Raw genomic sequence first — 21,755 nt, 5'->3', positions numbered from 1 at the left:
AGAATTTATCAGTTTTTGACTTAGAGTCATAGAGTCATAGAGATGTACAGCATGGAAACAGACCCTTCGGTCCAACCCGTCCATGCCGACCAGATATCCCAACCCAATCTAGTCCCACCTGCCAACGCCCGGCCCATATCCCTCCAAACCCTTCCTATTCATATACCCATTCAAATGCCTCTTAAATATTGCAATTGTAGTAGCCTCCACCACATCCTTTGGCAGCTCATTCCATACACGTACCACCCTCTGCGTGAAAAAGTTGCTCCTTAAGTCTCTTTTATATCTTTCCCCTCTCACCTTAAACCTATGTCCTCTAGTTCTGGACTCCCCGACCCCAAGGAAAAGACTTTTAATGTCCCAGCTTCCATTGTGCTCCGTGGCAATGAATTCCACAGACCCATCACAATCTGGCTGAAGAAATGTCTCCTCATTTCTATTCTAAATTGACCCCCTATAATTCTAAGGCTGTGTCCATGGGTCCTAGTCTCCCCATCTAACAGAAGCAAATTCCCACCATTCCACCCTTTCTAAGTCATGCATTAGCTTGTAAGTTTCTATTAGATTTCCCCTCAACCTTCTAAACTCTAATGAATACAATCCCTGGATCTTCAGCTGTCCATCGTATGTTAGGTCTACCATTCCAGGGATATTCTGTATGAATCTCCAGTATGTCCTTCCTGAGATGTGGGGCCCAAAATTGGACACAGTATTCTAAATGGGGCCTAACTAGAGCATTATAAAATCTCAGAAGCACATCACTGCTTTTATATTCCAACCCTTTTGAGATAAATGACAACATTACATTTGCTTTCTTAATCACAGACTCAACTTGTAAGTTAACCTTGAGAGAATCCTGTACTAGCACTCCCAGATCCCTTTGTACTTTGGCTTTATGAATTTTCTCACCATTTAGAAAATAGCCCATGCCTGCATTCCTTTTTCTAAACTGCAAGACCTCTCATTTACTCACATTGAATTTCATCAGCCATTTCTTGGACCACTCTCCTAAACTGTCTAAATTTTTCTGCAGCTTCCCCACCTCCTCAGTACTACCTGCCTGATTACCTAATTTCGTATTATTGGCAAACTTCACTAGAATGCCCCCGTACCTTCATCCAGACCATTAATATATAAAGTGAACAGCTGTGGCTCCAATACTGAAACCCATGGGATGTCACTTACCACCAGCTGCTGTTCTGAACTCTCTGCCTTCTGTCAGACAGTCAATCCTCAATCCATGCCAGTCGCTCACCTTGAACACCATGGACCCTCATCTTACTCAGCAACCTCCTGTGAGGCACGTTATCAAAGGCCTTTTGGAAGTCTAGATAGATAACATCAACTGGGTTTCCCTGGTCTAACCTATTTGTTACCTCTTCAAAGCATTCTAACAGGTTTGTCAGGCATGACCTCCCCTTACTAAATCCATGCTGACTTGTTCTAGTCCGACACTTCCAAGAATTTAGAAATCTCATCCTTAACGATAGATTCTAGAATTTTACCAACAACCAAGGTTATGCTAATTGGCCTATAATTTTCCAACTTTTGTCTGGATCCTTTCTTGAACAAGGGGGTTACAACAGCGATTTTCCAATCATCTGGGACTTTCCCTGACTCCAGTGACTTTTGAAAGATCACAACCAATGCCTCCATTATTTCCTCAGCCACCTCCCTCAGAAATCTATCCTCCTACTCAACCAATTGTCAATGTCCTTTTGGAATTCCACACTATCTTCCTCATAGCCCATAACTGTTCCAAGTTTCGTGTCTTCTGAAACCTTTAAAAGTGTCCCCTGCACACCAAGATCCAGAATATATATTAATATATACAGAAAAAGCAAGGACTCAACTCCCAGAGAACTCCATGACAAACCTTCGTACAGCCCACAAAATATACATTGACCAGTAGTCTCTGTTTCCTGTCACTCCACAATTGTGTATCCATGTTGATCCTTTCCCTTTTATACCATGACCCAGAACTTTCCTCAAAAGTATGACAGTGTCAAATGCTTTCTGGAAATTTATGGATCCCATATCAGGAGCATTACACTCATCAAGTTATCTTTTCAAAACACTCAAGCAAATGAGTCAAACATAACTTCCCTTTTAGAAATCCATGCTGATTCTTCCTAATTGCTCCACTTTTTTCCAATTGACTGCTAATTCTATCCTGAATAATAATTTCTAGAAACTTTCCCACTACCAAACTGAAACTGAGTGGTCTGCAATCGCAGGAATTATTCTTAAAACCTTTCTTGAACATTGCCATAATGTGTACAATTCTGCAGGCTTCTGACACCTCCCAAGCCTCAGGAAGACTGAAAGATTAATGTAGATCAATAAACATAATTTGAATTTTAATTTGCATGAATTAATCAGCATGATGACATTGCCTCACTCTGCTCAGCTTTCAGTTAAAGCTTTGAAAGATGTATTTGTTATGAGTTGGGTCAAATTGGGTACTGCGAGTATTCTAAGAACATAAAGGTAAATCTGTTATCAGGGAGATGTGATTTCCCAAAAAGCACAATGTAAATCCCTGATGAATAAAATCCAAATACTATATACCAAAATTCTCTTGAGTGAGTTGAATCCTACTTCACTGGAGTTGGGCAAAATACTTTTATTGTAAAACAGATGAAATTCAAATAAACCAAAAATCAAAACAATTTTCTTCATGGTTATTTTATAACTGAAAATTAATTTCCTGTTCGTCAAACATATTTATGAGGAATCCATTTCATAAGTTTAGAAATTGCAGAGACTGCTATTTATAGGTTGAATGTAGATTAAAATTTCCAAAGAGCTTATTCCTAATTAACCTCTGATTCTGCAAATTGTAGTGCTAGAAGTCAAATGGTAGATGATAAGATGGTTAGGCAGGTGGCCTTTAAACCCATCAGGGGCTGGCAGTCTCAGAGTATACTCACTGATTTTGCTGCACACTGAGGGTGCTTGAGCTTGACAATTTTATTCAAGAAGCAAGGACAGGTGTGTAGTTATGCATGGTATTTGAAGAGCACCTTCCTAAGATAGTTTAGGTGCAAATGGTAGACAGTATACTCTTTCAGGTGTAAGAGTACTTATAAGCAGGGATGAAGACAGTAAATCTAGTTTAACCATCCTTCTAGTGTCCCTTCACCTTCAAATCAAATGACCTAATCAGAGGAATGACTGTGTGAAACAAGTTATTTCACCAGATACCTTGCTACCAGATTACGAGGTGTTGGTTTGTATTTTACAGTCCTGACGGACAGAGAAAAACTATACTTTAGTTGAGGTTGAACCTTTTTCAGGAAATGAAGGTCATTGTGTTATGGATAGGGGCCCAAAGCCACTGTCTTAATCAGTGGAATTGGGAAGCTCAAAAGGGTTAACCCTACAGAATAAAACCTCAGTCACCGCTTTTAATTATTTATGAACAATAATATATCTGATACTGGTCATGCCTCTTTGTTAATCTAGAAGGAGCCTAAGGCATTTTAAAAAAAGGCACTAGTAACCACAGTAACCAACACTATTCTTATATGTAGAGTTACCTTCAAGCACTCCAGCATTACCTGCCCCTTGGCCCCCACTCCCTCCCAAGGAGTCTCAGCTTCCAAGATAACCTTCCTCAGATATTGCAATAAATCCAAAATACTGTAGATACTTGAAAATATGAAATAAAAAACAGAAAATGCTGGAAATACTAGTCTGCATGGAGAGACAAGATTTCAAGTCAAGAATGACTCCAAAAGTCTTCAGATATTGCCAGGCAGCTATCCTTTGGTCTGGTGATATATGAGCTGATCAAAACATGGTTCCTTGTAAAATGTCCAATAGCCTCTCTCTCTACAGCTTCTTGTTGTCTATGCCAAGTGGTAGGAAAGCACTGAAAGTCATTATCATTGTGGCAAAACTCTTGTCATCAGAAACTTAATGAAACAGCAATTTCAAGCAGAAGTTTGACAGATAAGAACTTTGCACAGCTGCTACAGTTGTTTCAACCAGACTGTATGAGTGATGTAGTAATATAATTGATGCAGCAAAAGCTAAGCACATGAGGCTCAAGCCATGGATTTAGTGAAGAAGCACACATCATTTCCATTGTAATTTCAGACCAAATGGCTGTAAGCAAATGCCACGTGGCATTTCCCCATTTTAAATTGTATTTTTATACATTATACAGCGCAACAAGATGAGTCCAAATCTGTTCACTCCAACCACTCAGAAGAATCTTTTCCAGACATGTCCTTATGGCAAAAGGGTAAATGCATTGTTACATAGAAAATGAAATAAGTGAATGTAATAAATGTTGTTTAAAAAAACTGCCAAAATATGGAATGCACAGTGTACACTGAGGTCTCTCTGTAGAATATTAATGCATAAACGTTTCTGCTGATGACCTCAAGGCGCCCTTTGCTTTTCCAGATATATTTTATAATTGATTCAACATATTATTTGACTCTTTTAAGAACTGTTACAGAAAACTGACAGCCGTCAAAAAGTAGCTGGTGGTTGATCTGCTTGTTCATTGAGAACCCTGTCACATTGGATACATAATGCTCAGCAAACTGTATAGGCATTGACGTTATGCTGTATGAGGGGTTTACTAGGTTCATTGAGCTGCTCTTTTGTTGGATTGGGGGATGGGAAGTCAGGACTGGGTGAGGCAGGGTGCATGACTGTATTTCCTGGCATAAGACTTTATTGTGGGCTAGTGTTGTTGCTCTGATTACTCTAGTGTCTGAGTACTCTGATTTTCCGGTAAGTGGTAGGCAAGATTTCACTTTGGTAGGTGGGGACTGGAGATCCTGTGGAGTGGGTTTTGTTCCTAATTCTTTCGCTGCAGTAGTTTCACAGCAGAGGCTGAAAATGTATGTGGCTTTCATTCAGTTATTCATTTTTAGATGCAAGCAGAAGAAAGCTGGGCTATGTCAGAGTGATTGTGGTAGTAAAAATAATGAAATGCTTATAGAGGTTCATGTTTCTTGAAATGACTGAAGACTTTTTTACTACTTTAACTGTTTTTGACAGAGACAGATAACAAAAGGCAGAACTTAATGTAGGTGATGGGCGTCTAACTGGCTGGAGAACTAGAAAGAGCTCCATGTCACCTCTTTTCTGAAAAGTCTGCTGCAATAAGCACTCAACCAGGTAGCAGTGGGACTTATCCTGCAATCAAGGGCATCACAGGAGAGGGGAGGTAGGGGAAAGGGCAAAACCTCCTGCAATGGCAGCTCTTCATGGATTGGAAGCACTATCAGCAAGCTTTGGGTGCTGCTGGTAACACACAAAATCGAAGCCCAAGTTCACCAAGATCTTGGGACTGCAGGTGGGTGGCATGTGTTAGGGTTTATGGGGAGTTAGGTTGGAGCAAAGGAAGAGCAGTGACTTTCAGTGCACCCCATGCAGGCATAACTTGGAACGCAGTTTTAAAAATTGCATCATTATAAAATGTCTTACTATCGAGGCCGTTGCCATAAGAACTTTTCACAGACTTGAAATGGAATAACTATTATTTTATTCTGGATTAGTGGTGCTGGAAGAGCACAGCAGTTCAGGCAGCATCTAAATCGACGTTTCGGGCAAAAGCCCTTCATCAGGAATACTGCCTGAACTGCTGTGCTCTTCCAGCACCACTAATCCAGAATCTGGTTTCCAGCATCTGCAGTCATTGTTTTTACCCTGTATTATTTTATTGCATATTAGATACAGAACAGAAGACAATAGATGAGCAAGGCTGGGAAGCAACATGAAAGAATGCTGTCGGCCAACTTAAGTGAGGTAGCAAGGGTTTTTATCAATGTGTCAGAAGTAAAGGACTGTCATTGGGGTTTTGAGGTCCCTTAGATGTGAAGGAACCATCCTCTACTTGAAGGCACTTTCACCTGCTTTAAGATCCAAACGATTCTTCTTTTCCATTGAAAAGATAGAATAATTTACTTATGGAAGAAAATGCTTTTCACTGGCCTGCTTTTACTTGTAGGAAGACTATCATATCGCTGGGTGACAATGGCTGTTTGAGCTCAGGTTATAATTGTTCATGTTTCAGTGACCATGTGCCGCTCTTTGTAACCATGAAAGATATTTGCTAATGTGCATGTCTCTTTTTAACAGACTCTTCACTTAATGAAACAGTTTCCTTTGAATGAACAGTTAAATTCAGGTAGGGCTTACTTTTAACTCTTGAACTTCCATTTTTTGAAGGTTAAAAATGCTCTGTATCTTTCTTTATTTCTTTTCCCCTGTTCTCAAAAAAATAGCTTGTGCCCATCTATTTCAGTACAGACAGACTCTGAAAAGATCTCTACAAAAATCCTCTCAGTCCAAAGGGAACTCCCTTACCTCCAAACAGTGTCTAAACACTCTCTTTCAGAGTACAGGACAACATTTGCCAAGAACTGACTCAGTCTGTTTTTCTCTTTAAAATTTCAGAGATGTTGATCTCAGCAGCACACTCTCAATCCAAGTAGTCCGTTCTCCCAAAATATTTCCCTGTTAGTTCTTTCACTCTCAATAGTGTACCAATTCCTGTCACACTCCTATCAGTCTAGAAAATCAACAGCCAATTTCTCCACAACTACTTACATTATTGACTGGCAGGACATTGTGCTTCACACATCAGTTTTCAAAATGTGTATGATGAGTGGCCCACAGCCTACTTATGAAATATTTGAACCACAAATATCATTGTGATAAAAAACAGCAGGGGGAGATCGGAAGCAGCAGCAGCAGCAGCAGCAGCAGCAGCAATGGCATTGTGGTACGATGCAGGAAGAGCAAGCAGTGAGGGAGGTCCCCCGGTGTCTGCAGTGGCAGTGAGAACAGGCAGCTGAGGTCTCCTGGAGAGCAAGCCAAGTGGAGGAGCTTGGGGCCCCAGCAGCAATCACTCATCAAAGACTGTTGAACTTCTAACATTATTCCTTTATTTTTAGCTTATATTAAGAAGGACTTTAATGTTAACTATTAGCTTCTTCCTTTATTTTCTACAGTCTCTATGAAGGTCTTAACGCTCAACTTTTTAAATTTGGACCTGAGTTTTCTGTACCTAGCTACTTTCATATGTAACATGATGCTGTGTGTAGCGACATTAGACACTTTTAAATATACTCTTGTACTTGAATGCATGTGACAATAAAATCTAAATCTAAATCTAAATTTAGGAATGACTTCTATAAGGGAATTGAAGTCTGAGTTTGACTAAAATTGTTCAATTCACAACTTTTGTTTGGAATTTTGTGACTATGGAGTGAAACATTCTTCATTTTAAATAGTACTATTGATGCCTCAGACATTTTTCACACTTATTGAATTAACTATAGGCGTCGCTGTCAGTCAGTCTGCTAGAAACTGGTTTGCAACGTACAATTATAACATGCTGTTATGTCAGGCAACCTATCAACAGTTGGATAAAGCTTGTTGTAAAACGTTTGCATGTTGCTAGATACTGTGTGATTTTTTTTCACATGAGTAAATACAGTTATTGCAACTATTGCTTGTTGTTACAAAATGCGAATTAAGGCTCCAGTATTGCAATTAAAATGAAGTGCTGCAGAAACTCAGCAGAAGTGAGATCATCTGTGGAAAAAAGGGTTAGTGTTTCATCAAAAGTCTTTTGGTGTTCCAAAGGAGAATCATATTGTACTTGAAACACTAACTCTATTTCTGTTCCAACAGATGTGGAGTTTCCCCAGCACTTTCTGATGTTCTTTCAGATTTCCATTGTCTGCAGTATTTTGTTTTGCTCCACCATTTAAATTGATGCACAATACCAGTTATGGATCTGGAGCTAATATTGGACAATGAGGCATTGCAACAAAGTTCAAGAAATAGATCCAGATAATTTAACCATTTTTATTCTTATCACAGATTCTGATCATCGGAGAATAAAATACCTCGCCTACAACCTTCAGACAGATCTTACAATAGGAATGAAGTATACTAGCAGGTTATGTATGGTTAAAATTAGATATTGCAATGAGATAGATAAAATGATATAGAATTCCTACAGTGTGGAAACAGCCCCTTTGGCCCAACAATTCCACACTGACCCTCCGAAGAATAACTCACTCAGACCCATTCCCCTACATTTATCCCAGACTAATATACCTAACGCACATATCCCTGTACACTATGGGCAATTTAACATGGCCAGTTCACCTAGCCTGCTTTGGATTGTAGGAAGAAACCAGAGCACCCAGAGAAAACCCACGCAGACACAGAGAGGATGTGTGCAAACCCCACAGAGGCAGTCACCCAAGGTAGGAATCAAACTCAGATCCCTGGCACTGTAAGGCAACAGTGGTAACCACTGTGCCACCCCATGTTGCAGTCTATTTGATTTAACTATCAGCTTTTAATTTTGGACCTGAATTTAAGTGCACTCTAAAGATAATTGGTGAAAAATTTCAACCAGCCAGAAGGAAGATACCAAGTTTGATATGAATTTGAGGGCAATCTCATCCCTGTTCCTGTTGAGGTTAGCATAAATCTGCCCACTATTTGATGTCAACCACATTAACTTGGCAGTCTTGTACAGAGGGACCACCAATATTACTCCTGAGTAGCAGATGTATTTTGCTGAAATTTGAGGATTTTTGAAACCTCTTGGATATTAGAGATAAAGATCCTTTCTACAGGTATCTCTTGGAGTGGTCAAAGCTGGTTCTGGACTCAATAAGTAGGGGAAAGATTTTGTTTGTTATCAATGACAGTTTAACATTAATGAGCATAAAATCACACCAAACGTTTTTCCATTGAAGCTGCTATAGAATGAAGCTGAGATATATTTATTGCACAACTAAATATATTGGCATGTCCTGGGTAAAGATTTACCATTCATAGTAAAAACATTTGAGTGAGCAGAGGTTTCCCTTTAAAAGATGGTAACACTGTTCAACACTATAACATAAAGAAGAAAGTTGAGCATCTAACTAGGCCCAGCAATATTAGACTTGAGAAACTATCCAATAACCTAACCTATAGTATTCCAATCCAACAGTGCAGAAAAGAAATCTTAGCCATCCAGGTTAGAATGGGTGTTAAAGTATTAAAAATAAAAATTTGTGCAGTACTGATATTGTACCTCTACACATCGCTTATCCACTTAGTAAATATAATACATGGTCATGTTATAGCTACAAATCTGGAGAGTGAAAACATAATAAGTTCACCTACTTGATTCCCTGAACACAAAATTGCCCTCTTGAATATGGGTTAAATGGAAGTTTTGAATCTTAAACCCATCAAGTTCCATTTAGAACTTGTTTCAATATTTAGCACAACCATGTTAATCAGTATGTGTCTAAGCATCATGTCCTCTTAAGTATAAAAAACCCATCCCTTTTCAAATACACGTTGCAACTTCATACAAAGTAAGATGTTAATTCTTTCAAGGCTAGCAATAAGAATTCATTGTAACAGTACATACGAAGTAAAATGCAAATACAAAGTTTGATTTCAGTAATTATTTAAGCAGCTGACGTTAGAAATAAAAAATGAAAAATACAAATTAAGGTAGAAGACTAGATGGCCAGAGAGTTCGAAGATCATGAAGAACACTACATTTATTAATCAAATGCTTTAGTTAAACGATAGCAAAGCAATAATTTGGTTTCTTAACTTTTGAATTTACACAGAGCTATGAACAGTCATCTCTGCTGTAGCACTCAAACATTGTTAAGCCTTTAAAGTCTGAGGAAAATCTCTGCTTCTGATTGTGGCTAAAGTTTTACTCGTGGCCCAGAGCTCTGTCACAGCAGCAACAAAAGCAGGCCCTGGTCCTTTGTCAGGGACATGATTTATTTCTGGAGCCAGGAGCGTGTTTTGTAAAGCCTTCTATTCTGCAGCACACAATGTGCAGCCACTGAATTTTAATAGTATGGCTTGAAGACAGACATGTTTTCAAAAGGAGTGAGTCTTTGGATCCCTCTGAATCCCAGCCTAGATGAGTGACAGAGTTTATACAGGGGGATGACTAGCACACGGTCTGGTAGACCTTTTATTCTGCCTGAAAGAATATTTACAGAAAGTTTTGCAAGCTTGTTGAATTTTTTTCTCTTTCACCCCTCCCCACACTGTGTTTAAGCCCTCTCCATAAATGGCTTTATTTTCTTTCATTGTCAATGTTTTCTTGACTGAGATTCAGTCAGAAGGAAGATTACAGGGTTTTTTTGGGGATCTCATCACAACTTGAATCAAATGTATGTTGTTAAGGAGGGGGCACTAATTTCTTGGAAACTTTTACCTACAGACTCCAAGATTCAAATTTCACATCTGCAACCCTTTTGAGCTGTTACATTCTCTATTCTAAAGATTACACAGGGAGTTATTACCATCAATACCTCTTTTCAAAATTAAGTATGTACAGGAAGTTGGTGATATAGCATATCCGCACAATACTCTTCCATCCTCAGTATTTGATTTTCAATCTTATCCAGACTGATGGGATGAAAGTCTTTTTGTAGCTGTTAAAGATGCTATTTGTTTTTGGATAGTTCCCAACCTAATGCTTAGATTTGCAACCAATGCACATTAAGCATCATTTTTGGTACTAATTAGCACTAAATTGGAAGTCTCACTTGCAGAAGCTACTCGATTCCCGAGTATGGGATTTGGAAACATCGTATTGATGCAGGATGCACAAGAATGATGCCAAGTCTGGTTGAAGCAGACTCAGAGAAAGTAATCATTCTGTATCTAACTCTTATTATAGCTGACACAGAGATAATAACTGATGGGCAGCACTTTGAAAAACACAAAAATCACAAAATAAAACACTGGCGCACCAAATTCCCACCTGGAGTCTCCTGGTCTCCTGCTGTAACTTCTCCAGAGATGATGAAGTGTTCAAATTAATAGCATAAACAGCTGAAAATTGTCACAGGTTTTTTTTTGCTGAAGTAGAGGGGAGGGGGCTTGGTGGTGGCAGAGAGGATCTTGTCAGTCTGCTATTGAAGATACATAGAATGACAAAAAAAACCCAGTGATTTCCAGGGCCCAAAAGAATAAAAGCATTGTGTTCATTTTTGTACCATGTTTTAATTCTCCAGTTCAAATCTGTTAATTGCTGGAGTGACTGTTAGCATGGAAAATTACTAAAACAATTATGACAGGCCAGTATATTACTGAAAGAGGTATCTACATCTGGATCCCTACCTTAAAAGAAAATGATAAATCACCAACTTTAACATATCTTTGCTTGCTTCTGTTAATTTAAACAAAATGATTTCTATATAAGTAAGAACTGAAACCAGTTGTAAATTAAGTTCGAGAAAGATATAATATTGGGGCCTGGTGGCAGCACCTTTCAAAAAAAACCTTCTGATCATTCCCCTCTAGAAGCTGAATTTGATGTTAGCCCAAAGCGATGCAATGCAAGTCTGGTACTTTACTGGCTACAACATCTGAAGTGAAATGTGTGTGGACTATTCTCAATTCATTTTGGAGAGGTCTGAAAACAGAAAACAGCATACAATAGGGTGTCACAATGGCTCAGTGGTTAGCACTGCTGCCTCATAGTGCCAGGGATAGGTTTGATTCGTCCCTCAGGCGAATGTCTGATGGAGTGTGCATGTTCTCCTCATGTCTACGTGTTTCCTATGGGTGCTCTGGTTTGCTCCCACAGTCCAAAGAAGTATAGGGTTAAGTGGATTGGCCATGTTCAACTGCCCATAGTGTCTGGGAATGTGCAAGCTAGGTGGATTGGTCATGGAAGTGCAAGCTCACAGGGATTGGGTGGGATGCTCTTTGGAGGGTCATAGTAGACTTACTGGGCTGAATAGCCTGTTTTCACGCTGTAGGAATTCTTATGGATGTGGTAATTTGGGAATTTCACTTCAACAGACTTTGACATACACAATGTTGAAATGGGAACACATATTGAGCTGATGTTGCTGCCGAAGTAAGGATCAGGCTGGTGATATTATCCATAAAATATAAATAATTATTATATTGGATTGAGATGAGTAGATACACTATTAAATTCAAATATCCAACATTTGCATTGCTCCTCCATTAGCTTTGCTAAGATGACAGCTCGTCCTCTTCCTCACCATTGACATCTAGTGAATGTCATGAAGTTGTGTTGTTACCTTGGAAATGCAAATAAATGGTGTCACAGACATTTAAGACTCGTAATTAATAGTAAGCCCATTTGTTAAGATGATAGTGGCAAGGACTACCTCTCTGACATTGAAGATTTACACATTAAAGGAAGAAACAGTACAAATGTTGCAAGTCTCTGATACCCCATCTGAAGAGTTTCTGATTTATTTTATAAATAGATCAAGAAGCATTTCTGAAAGAGGCAGTGATCAGGTAGTAGGCTGTTGCCTTGAATTCCCTATAGCTGATTGTAAAATGTAAAAGATAGGCAGCATGTTTTCACCTTAGCCAGGCAATCTGTGGAAAAGGAAGCCAAGAAAGGGAATAAAGAAAAGATATCAAACTAATGTCAATCAACTCGGATTTACTTAATACACATTTGTATATGCATATTAACACATGAGGATAAAAATTATGGTCTCAGCACATACTTCTTGCACACCCTGGATTTTAATTGATCACCATGGGTGGCTGTGGCTTCATCTGCCTAGGTCCGAAGCTTCATAATTCCCTAACTAAACCTCCCCTCCTGTCTACCTTTTAGTTCATAAAACATACTTCTTTAATCAAGCTCCTGGGCACCTCCTAACTTCTCTGTGTGCCGTTCAGTGTCAGGTTTTATTCACTGGCACTCCCGTGAGGCATTTTGGGACATTTTACTTAGTTAAAGTTGCAGTATAAGTGCAAGTTCTTGTTGTTGTTCCTCTACAGTATTCCAGCCTGCATTCACTTACCGCAGAAAGATTGTTGGATTAATGTCAAGACAGGGTTAATACTATCCCACCAGTGGTTATTTTTATGTGCATTTACGCAAAGTATCATGATCAGTGAAAACAGTAAACATGAAAAACGCAATATGTTAAAAACTTTCCATTAAACTATTCATTATTGAAAAAAGAGGCAGCCAGCGGGGAGCAAAACAGTTTCTTACGCTTGTGGCTTGTAACGTTGATTATCTGCCACGTCCTCTGCCTACCCCCTGTGGAGAATGGAAATTGATGGACAATTGAGGGTCTTCAAATCTCCTTTCAACAAGCATTAAATGAACTTTGTGAACTTCTATGTTTTACTTTAAACTGAAAGGTTTAAAAAAAAATTCTTTCTGCCCGGACCTCCGGTGATTTTCTGACCCGACTCCCAAACTCTCATGAATGTCGTGGATGTCCCAACTCCCACAGAAACCGAGTGGATAATTGAGTGCGGATAATGGGATCGAGGTTCCCCTGTAATCTGAAGCCCTTTAATTGGATTATAGTTGTATCCTATGTACATGACACTGTACCTTATCCAAATGCAAAATAAAATTGCCTTATCCTCAATGCAATTCATGTGATGGATGCCATGTAAGGGGGTCACATTACAAAAATTTGCAATCTGTTACTCCATTCGGGTTGAAGGTAACTAATACATCTCTTACCAATCGGCTGTTTGGTCAGATTTCATGCCACCATAACCTGAACAAAAAAAAATTAGGAGACACCTGTTTATGAATTAAATCTTTAAAATGTTACCATAAATGCGCTGAATTCTAGAATTTTGATAATAAAAACAAATCCCTCAAGTCTTTTAGATTTCTTCAGCACAAAAAAGTTACTTTGTTATAATCTGAAGTTAATAGAGATGTAAACCTTTTCCGTAAAATTGTTTGACTTTAAGTGAGGTTTGTAGACATGAAGTTTGTTAAATTCATTCCAGTAAAGAATCATGCCAATGATACAAGGATTGTAGTAAGAAGGTTTTGTAATAATGAGGTTTATCAGGACAGAAATAATCCATTTCCATTCGCTGTAGGTTTGCGAGAGCACTTAACAACAGTTACTGGAAGCTGATTGTTTAGTGGGGGTACGCTGTGCTCCTAGCTTACTGAAGTTCAAATGCACATTTACATGCACATAGTTTTGTTTTTGTAATATAAAGTAAAGCAGGCAGTCGTGGACATCACACCATCAATCAGGACCCTTTTCTAGGGTGCCCTGATCTCCCCATTCCCTAGGCAACCAGCAAACAAAGCCATCATTTTCCCAATTTTCACAGACACAGGTGCTGACACAATAACCGCTTCCTTCTGCAGTGAAAGGGAGGTTAGGAACAGGTTCATGGGAACCCACGCTGACACGCTCGTGCAGTTGAGCTGTCGGCCATCCGCTCTCCCATGAAAGGAGGCTAATTTGTTGTAACTGTGTTCCCAGGAGATTTGACATATCCTCAAGTAAAAGAAGGGAATTAATCTAAACTTCTGATAGGTTCTACTTGGGTAATCGTGCGTTAAAATAAAACTTGCCACCGCCGCCACTTATTTCAGAATCTGCTGCAGCCTTTCCTTCAATTTAAACAGTGAATAAAAAGTTGCGTATAGCGTTATGGACAATTGGGATGGCTATTAAAGCTGCACATTGAGGGATTTAGATGGTATTAGAAGCCACGGAGCAGAGTTTCAATGGTAAATAACTGTCATCTGCACCCAGCGATTAAATCACTGTCTTGCAATTAATGTTGAGACTATAGTTATCACAAGATATACTGTGAGCCAAATAAGTTTAATAAACTTATTTCTGATTCCTTTTTATGGGCTGACACTGCAGACCAATAACATGTGTCCATGTAATCCATGTGGTTGACAATCATGGATAATTATTGTAATTAAAATACTACAATGTTATCAACAAATAATTTGATGGACATTGTGGGAACTTTAATGGTGAAGCAGAATATAGGATACAAAAAGATCTGTTTTGGTGCTGTAAGTCAGAAGTGAGTGTTGGTACTTGGTGTAGTATCCAGTGGTGGTTAATATATAGAGGGTGAGATTGATATGTTGCTATTTATAGTATTAAAGCAAATTTTAATTTAGCCAATGGTGAATAATAGTATTAATCAGGTGGCCTTCCACTCAAATTCATCCACTTTGGGAGAGGGGATTTTTGATTTCATATCTTAAGATATCCCCCTGTTTAAACTCAGCTATCTCAGTCAGGTCAGCTTCCTGACCTTGACCTTGCTTTACTTTTGGAATGAGCTTTGTATTTGGTTTGGGAATGTGTCTATGCTTCAAAAGATCTGAAATGCTGGGATAAAATATTATTTTGTAGTGGGTTATTCAGCTTCTAATTTTCTCTAAACAGATTTTCTGATCAAAAAATCTACACAGTAAAAACTTAATTCAGAAAATGGCCAATTTGTTTTGCTGTCCAGAAATATCTTTCCCTTTTCCTGACAGATTACTGAAGATCTGAAACAATTGCTGGTAGCTCCTTTCAGATTCTTCTAGCTGAAGAGCAAGCTCTAATATTATGTAACTATGGTGAGTTTGTTTCACAGGCTTCCACTGTCAGGCCGGAATCCAGGTAATGATGCCACTCTCATGGCACCACCAGAATTTATGTACATTTGCCTGATCAAGATGCCAGGAAATGGGTGTCAAATGAAAATGAAGTGGCAGCATGACATAACGGTCTCCACTTCAATTACTTCAGCTTGATGCTCCAGAGCCGACTCCTCACAGGAGATAATATTTACTTCTGGTTTCATTTCCAGAATATGTTGCACAGAACCATGTAAGGGTGCCAATGATCTTAAGTATATGAATCCTGCTTCAGTACTATTGACTGGGCACAGAGGCCACTGTATCTTATGTTTATCTATGCCCACTGTTTTATTCACAGTCCTGTTGTGAGCCTACTGTTGATTCCAAAAATGTTTTAAATCTGCCAAAACTGATGCAAGTCGAGTGCTCTGTTGTGCTTTTTACTGCATTGTTGAAAGAAAATACAATGTATCCATGAGAAGGGGAGACAGGGGAAATCATATTGCTTTTACTTGGAATTAAAAATTGACTGCAAAGATAAAATACTGCTGTTCATTGGTGGGAAGAAAGCTAAGTGTTTCATTTTATTTTTAGTGCCCTTTGGAATTGTGTTTTACATAAAATCTGTTCCTGCCTCAGTTTAGTGAGGACTAAAATTTAACCTTTTTTTGCACACACAGAATATCCCTTGCTGATAAATTGTCAAATGGCCTGGTTGAAGTGATCTCTATCAGAGATAAAGAACCTGACAAGTGTAACATAATGCTGTTGATTGTAATGGTAACGTAACTGTTGTTCTGTTGTCTTATTGCACAATGTCACACCAGTTAGTTAAATGAACGGTTATAGGAAAGAATATCTGCCCAGAAACTCTAATGACACCACAATCTGTTGTAATAGCAACATATTTGAAATGCATTTTACATCTTTAGCTTATTAATGTTATTGTCTCCTGAATGTACTGCATGAACTTATTATATATTTCACAAAAACTGAAAACTGAAAGAACTTATAGACCAGTGAGCCTTACTTCTGTTGTTGGAAAGGTTTTGGAAAGGATTATAAGAAGTAAGATTTATAGTCATCTAGCAAGCAACAATTTGATTTCAGATAGTCAACATGATTTCATCAAGGGCAGGTCATGTCTCACAAATCTCATTGAGAATTTTGAGAAGGTGACCACTATGTAGATGAGGGTAGGGCAGTTGATGTGATATACATAGACTTCAGTAAAGCCTTTGATAAGGTTCCACATGGTAGGCTGTTGGAGAAAATGCAGAGGCATGGGATTAAGGGTGATTTAGCAGTTTGGATTAGAAACTGACTTTCTGAAAGAAGGCAGCTACTGGTGGTTGATGGAAAATATTCAGTCTGGTGTCCGGTTACTAGTGGTGTGCCACAAGGATCTGTTTTGGAACCACTGCTGTTTGTCATTTTTATAAATGATTTAGACGCAGGCATAAGTGGATGGATTAGTAAATTTGCAGATGACACTAAAGTTGATGGGGTACTGGACAGTGTAGAAGAATGTTACAGGTTGCAGGGGGACTTGGATAAACTGCAGAATTGGGCTGAGAGGTGGCAAATGGAGTTCAATGCAGCTCAATGTGAGGTGATGCACTTTGTGTAGAATGACAGGAAGGTAGAGTACTGGGTCAACGGAAAGATTCTTGGTAGTGTGGATGTGCAGAGGGATCTTGGAGTCCATGTACATAGATCTCTGAAAGTTGCCACCCAGGTGGATAGTGCTGTTAAGAAGGCATACGATGTGTTAGGTTTCATTCATAGAGGGATTGAGTTCCGGAGCCACAATATCATGCTGCAAATATACAAAACACTGGTGCGGCCACACTTGGAATATTGTGTACAGTTCTGGTCCCCATATTTTGGGAAGGATGTGGAAGCATTAGAAAAGTTGCAGAGGAGATTTACCAGGATGTTGCCTGATTGGAGGGAAGGTCTTATGAGCAGAGGCTGAGAGACTTGAACCTGTTCTCATTGGCAGGAAGAAGGCTAAGAGGGGATTTGATAGAGGCATACAAGATGATCAGAGGATTAGATAGGGTAGACAGTGATAGTCTTTTTCCTAGGATGATGACGTCAGTGTGTATGAGGGGGCATAACTACAAATCGAGGGGTGATAGATTTAAGACAGATATCAGAGGCAGAGTTCTTTACGCAGAGAGTGGTAAGGGTGTGGAATGCCCTCCCTGCTAATGTAGTCAATTCAGCCACATTAGGGAGATTTAAACAATCCTTAGATAAGCACATGGATGATTTTGGGATAGTGTAGAGGGACGAGCTGAGAATAGTTCACAGGTCGGCACAACATCGAGGTCCGAAGAGCCTGTTCTGCGCTGTATTGTTCGATGTTCTATGTTCTGTGTTCTAACTGTGAATACTGTAAATCAGAAGCAAAAGCAGAAATTGCTGGAAAAGCTCAACAGGTCTGGCGGCATCTGTGAAGAGAAGTCAGAATTTTCAATTCTGAGGAAGGGTCTCCAGACCTGAAACATTAGCTCTGATTTCTCTGCACAGATGCTGCCAGATCCGCTGAGCTTTTCCAGTAACTTCTTGTTTTGTTTCTCATATTATATATTTCTTTTAGCCTGAAAATCATCCAGTAAATTATTCTAAATGAATAGTACAGAGGAGCCAAAAAGGATCTTTAATCACCTCTAAAATGTTTACAATTTGTATATTCCCAATATCCTCAACGGTTGTGGAGGATAAACACTTTTAAATAGTTATAAAAATTGATGCAGCAGCTTGATGTTGTATAATGGGTATGTGGGCCAATGGTTTGTTTGTTAAGTAAATGGAAGTAAATGTTTCTCCTTCATCTATAATCTACAGACAATCTGTCACTGAATGGCATTTTTTCTCTTGATTGCCATACTGCTATTTTCGGTGCAAAAAACAGATGTTGCCGGACCTGTTGAGCTTTTCAGGCAATTTTTTTTTGTTTCTGATTTATAGCATCTTCAGTTTTTCAGTTTTTAATTTGCTGTTTTAAGGGAGATTGGTTAGCTCAGTTGGCTGGATCACTGGTTTGTGATGGAGAGTAACACAGTGCAATGTGATGCCAACAACATGTGTCCAATTCTTGCAGCAGCTGAGATTAGCATAAAAGACTTTCTTTCTCAACCTCACCTGAGGTGTGGTGACCATTAGATTAAACCACCACCAATCATCTCTTTCTAATGAGACATTAGTCTTATGTCCAGTGAGACTGTTTTAATTTTGCTCTAAATCAGTGAATATGAGTAAAGTTGGGGTTCATTTGCTCAGTTAGCTGGACAGCTGGTTTGTGATGGAGAGTGACACCAACAGGGTTGGTTCAATTCCAACATCAGCTGCCCTTTGCCTGGGGTGTGATGACCCTCAGATTAAACCACCACCAGTTCTTTTTCTCTAATGAGAGAGGAGTCCTGTGGTCTGGTAAGGATATAGTGACTCAACTTTTACCTTGTGTGTGGTTAAAGCTGAAAAGCCAATGGAAGTAATTTTTTCAATGTGGCCAGGATAAAATATTATGCTCTGCCCAACTTTTAAAAATTTGCTTAATTTCATTGGAGCAAGACAGCCATCTGCTTTCTGGGTTATGACTGGGGGAGAGTAGAATAAGGAGAGTGGAATAAGTCAGAGATCTTAGGTGTGAGGGACCCTCTTCCTCAATACATTAAGCATACACTTAATACAGAAACAAATGCAATTTTTCTTTGATATTAAAAAGAGCTTGTATCATTAAAAGGGCACAAGTCAAAAGAAAACGACAGAGCATGCATTGACTTCTTTCAGAGGATAAGAACAAGTTGCTGTCCTTGTTTGCTTATCTACATTAGTTCCCAGTTAAGCAATTGTCTCTAAAATTCTCTATCTTGTTTAAAAATCCCTTAGCCATATCACTTCCTTTCTTTGTAATTCAGTAGTACACCAGAGCATTTGGACATCACCTTATGTACCTCAGTACTACATGTTGTTTTAGAATGTTCCCTTGAAGCATCTTAAGACATTCTGTTGTGGCAATAGGAGTATTGCTGTTGTTACCACGAGGATTGTTCTTAGTCTATTCAGTATTTAAATCTTTTATATCTTCAGCAGTGGCACTGTGGAGCTAGGATGATCCACAACATTTCAGTAATTTATTTCTTTAGCGTGCCGATGACGGGAAACATCTGCTTGCATTTAAATTCAGCACATTTAAGCTCCCATACATGTTCATGGTTGTCATTTATATCGTTAGATAAACTGTGCAGCTCATGTTAAAGCTGATAATCAAAGTAGGATTTCTCACCAAATTATGTTGTTTCTGATTAATTCTGAGGATGCAGTGAATTATAATTTGGATTTTGTTGGCTAATATGTGCATATTTTTATTTTATGAATTTAGGCTTTTTTGGAATTCAGCCTCCCTCTGCAGTTAATCATCGAGACACTGGAATGTATCAACCTTACAACTATAGGGTAATATTGAAATAGTTTGTTTAATGGTACCTGTGATTCTTATTGTCAGAAGTGATCACTTCCTTTGCGGTAAATTAACTTTGTCAGTGAAGCTATTCAACTTGATTTACTGCTTATTGGAATGGTATTGCAATTTAGTAGGTTGCAGATTAATTCTGTTGGCCCTTTAGAGAACTCTGTTCTTACCTTCTCCACTCTAATTGTCTGAGGGAGCTAATTTAAGCTCAAAACCTTTCTGCGCAGTTCTACAAATTGGAGACCAAGGGCCAGATTATTAAACACTGAGTCAGAGGAACCTGACCTGATGCTAAACCACCCAGGAGGCTCTCCAAGATGAAGGCCTATGTCTGTGGACTCGGGGAGGGATGTAGTAGTGATTGTAATGGAGTCAACTGGCTGGACATCATGGATGATTGGGCCTCTTAGTCTGGTCCAACCTGGCTGACTGATAAAAAGGGAGTGTCAGAGATATGATATTCTGGTACCTGACTCTCTTTGTGGCAATATTAAAGTCTAAGACTGTTCATGTGTAAATAAAGGGTGACTTGGTGATGGGATACTGGCCTCTTTTCCATTGGGAAATCACCAAAGATTCCCATTTTTCACAAAGTTATTAATATATTCTAGGGATATTAAATATACCTGCCATGCAAGTAAAAGGAAAGGAGATACACTCTCTCCCACTGATTGCTAGAATTCAGTCACTATCCAAAGGAAATACAACAACAGAATTTCCAAAATTCTGCAAAACTAAGAATTTCAAAATCAACTGCTACCAGTGTCACCCAATAATAGCAACAGTATTATCTGTTCTTCATGAACAATTCAGAATCCGAGTTGCACTTTTTATTTTACCTCTTTCTCTTTGGACTCACCACCATTTCTTTGTGTTTACGTGTGTTGCATTATTCACTTTTACTCATCAATAAACATTCTTTTCTGTTATTTCAAAAAGGTCTGGTTATATTGACTATTTTTGGAATATAATTTCATTTGGGTCTGGGAGAAAGATATCCCACAAGGGAAGGGATCCTTTTTATATTAACCATGTTATGAGTAATCCAGGGTGGGAGGAGGTCAATCACCAGGGGGAGCAAGGGAGCCAACTCCCTCACCCATGAGTTTAACAATTTGGGGATCCAGTGTGGAACCAGGGGAGCCTCTCGAGCTTTCTTGTCTTAACAGAATCCAAATTCTACCCAACATAGAATCATAGAATCCTTACAGTGTGAAGGCAGGCCATTCGGCCCCTTGAGTCCACACTGACCCACTGATGAGCATCCCTCCCAGACCCACCACGTACTCTATCGCTGTAAACCTGCATTCCCCATGGCGAATCCACCTAATCTACACATCCCTGGACACTACAGACAATTTAGCAACTGTGCACTATTGGAGGAAACTGGAGCACCTGGAGGTAACCCACGCAGACATGCTGACAATTGCCCAAGGCTGGAATTAGTGTAGTTTGGTGTTTTTTTGGTCACCGTCGATATGATAGGCCGAAGGGCCTGTTTCTATGTTGTATGACTCTGTAACTCTATAATTGTAAGATGGCTGACAAAGAGAATCTCCCATTCTTACAGCCTCCTTGAGGCATATTGGAAAGACTTAGAGATTACCAAAATAACCTGCTTAGCATGGACTGACTAAACCGAAGGATCCATTTCCATACTGTATGACTCTATGACTACATTACATACACACTTATCATGGTAAATATGCTTGACATGAAACACAAATCCAAGTTTTCTGGCCCAAAGATAGGCTTATTACCATCGTGCACCAAATCATCCTCATAATGGATGTAAATGTATTTTGTATATAGTAATTTATGTTATGTACTGTTTGGTGGAAATATCAGTGCATAAATTGGTTGTTGTATTTGCCT

The sequence above is a fragment of the Hemiscyllium ocellatum genome, chromosome 9, assembly GCF_020745735.1.
Source record: "Hemiscyllium ocellatum isolate sHemOce1 chromosome 9, sHemOce1.pat.X.cur, whole genome shotgun sequence".
Classification (NCBI taxonomy): domain Eukaryota; kingdom Metazoa; phylum Chordata; class Chondrichthyes; order Orectolobiformes; family Hemiscylliidae; genus Hemiscyllium; species Hemiscyllium ocellatum.
This window is presented reverse-complemented; position numbering follows the sequence as displayed.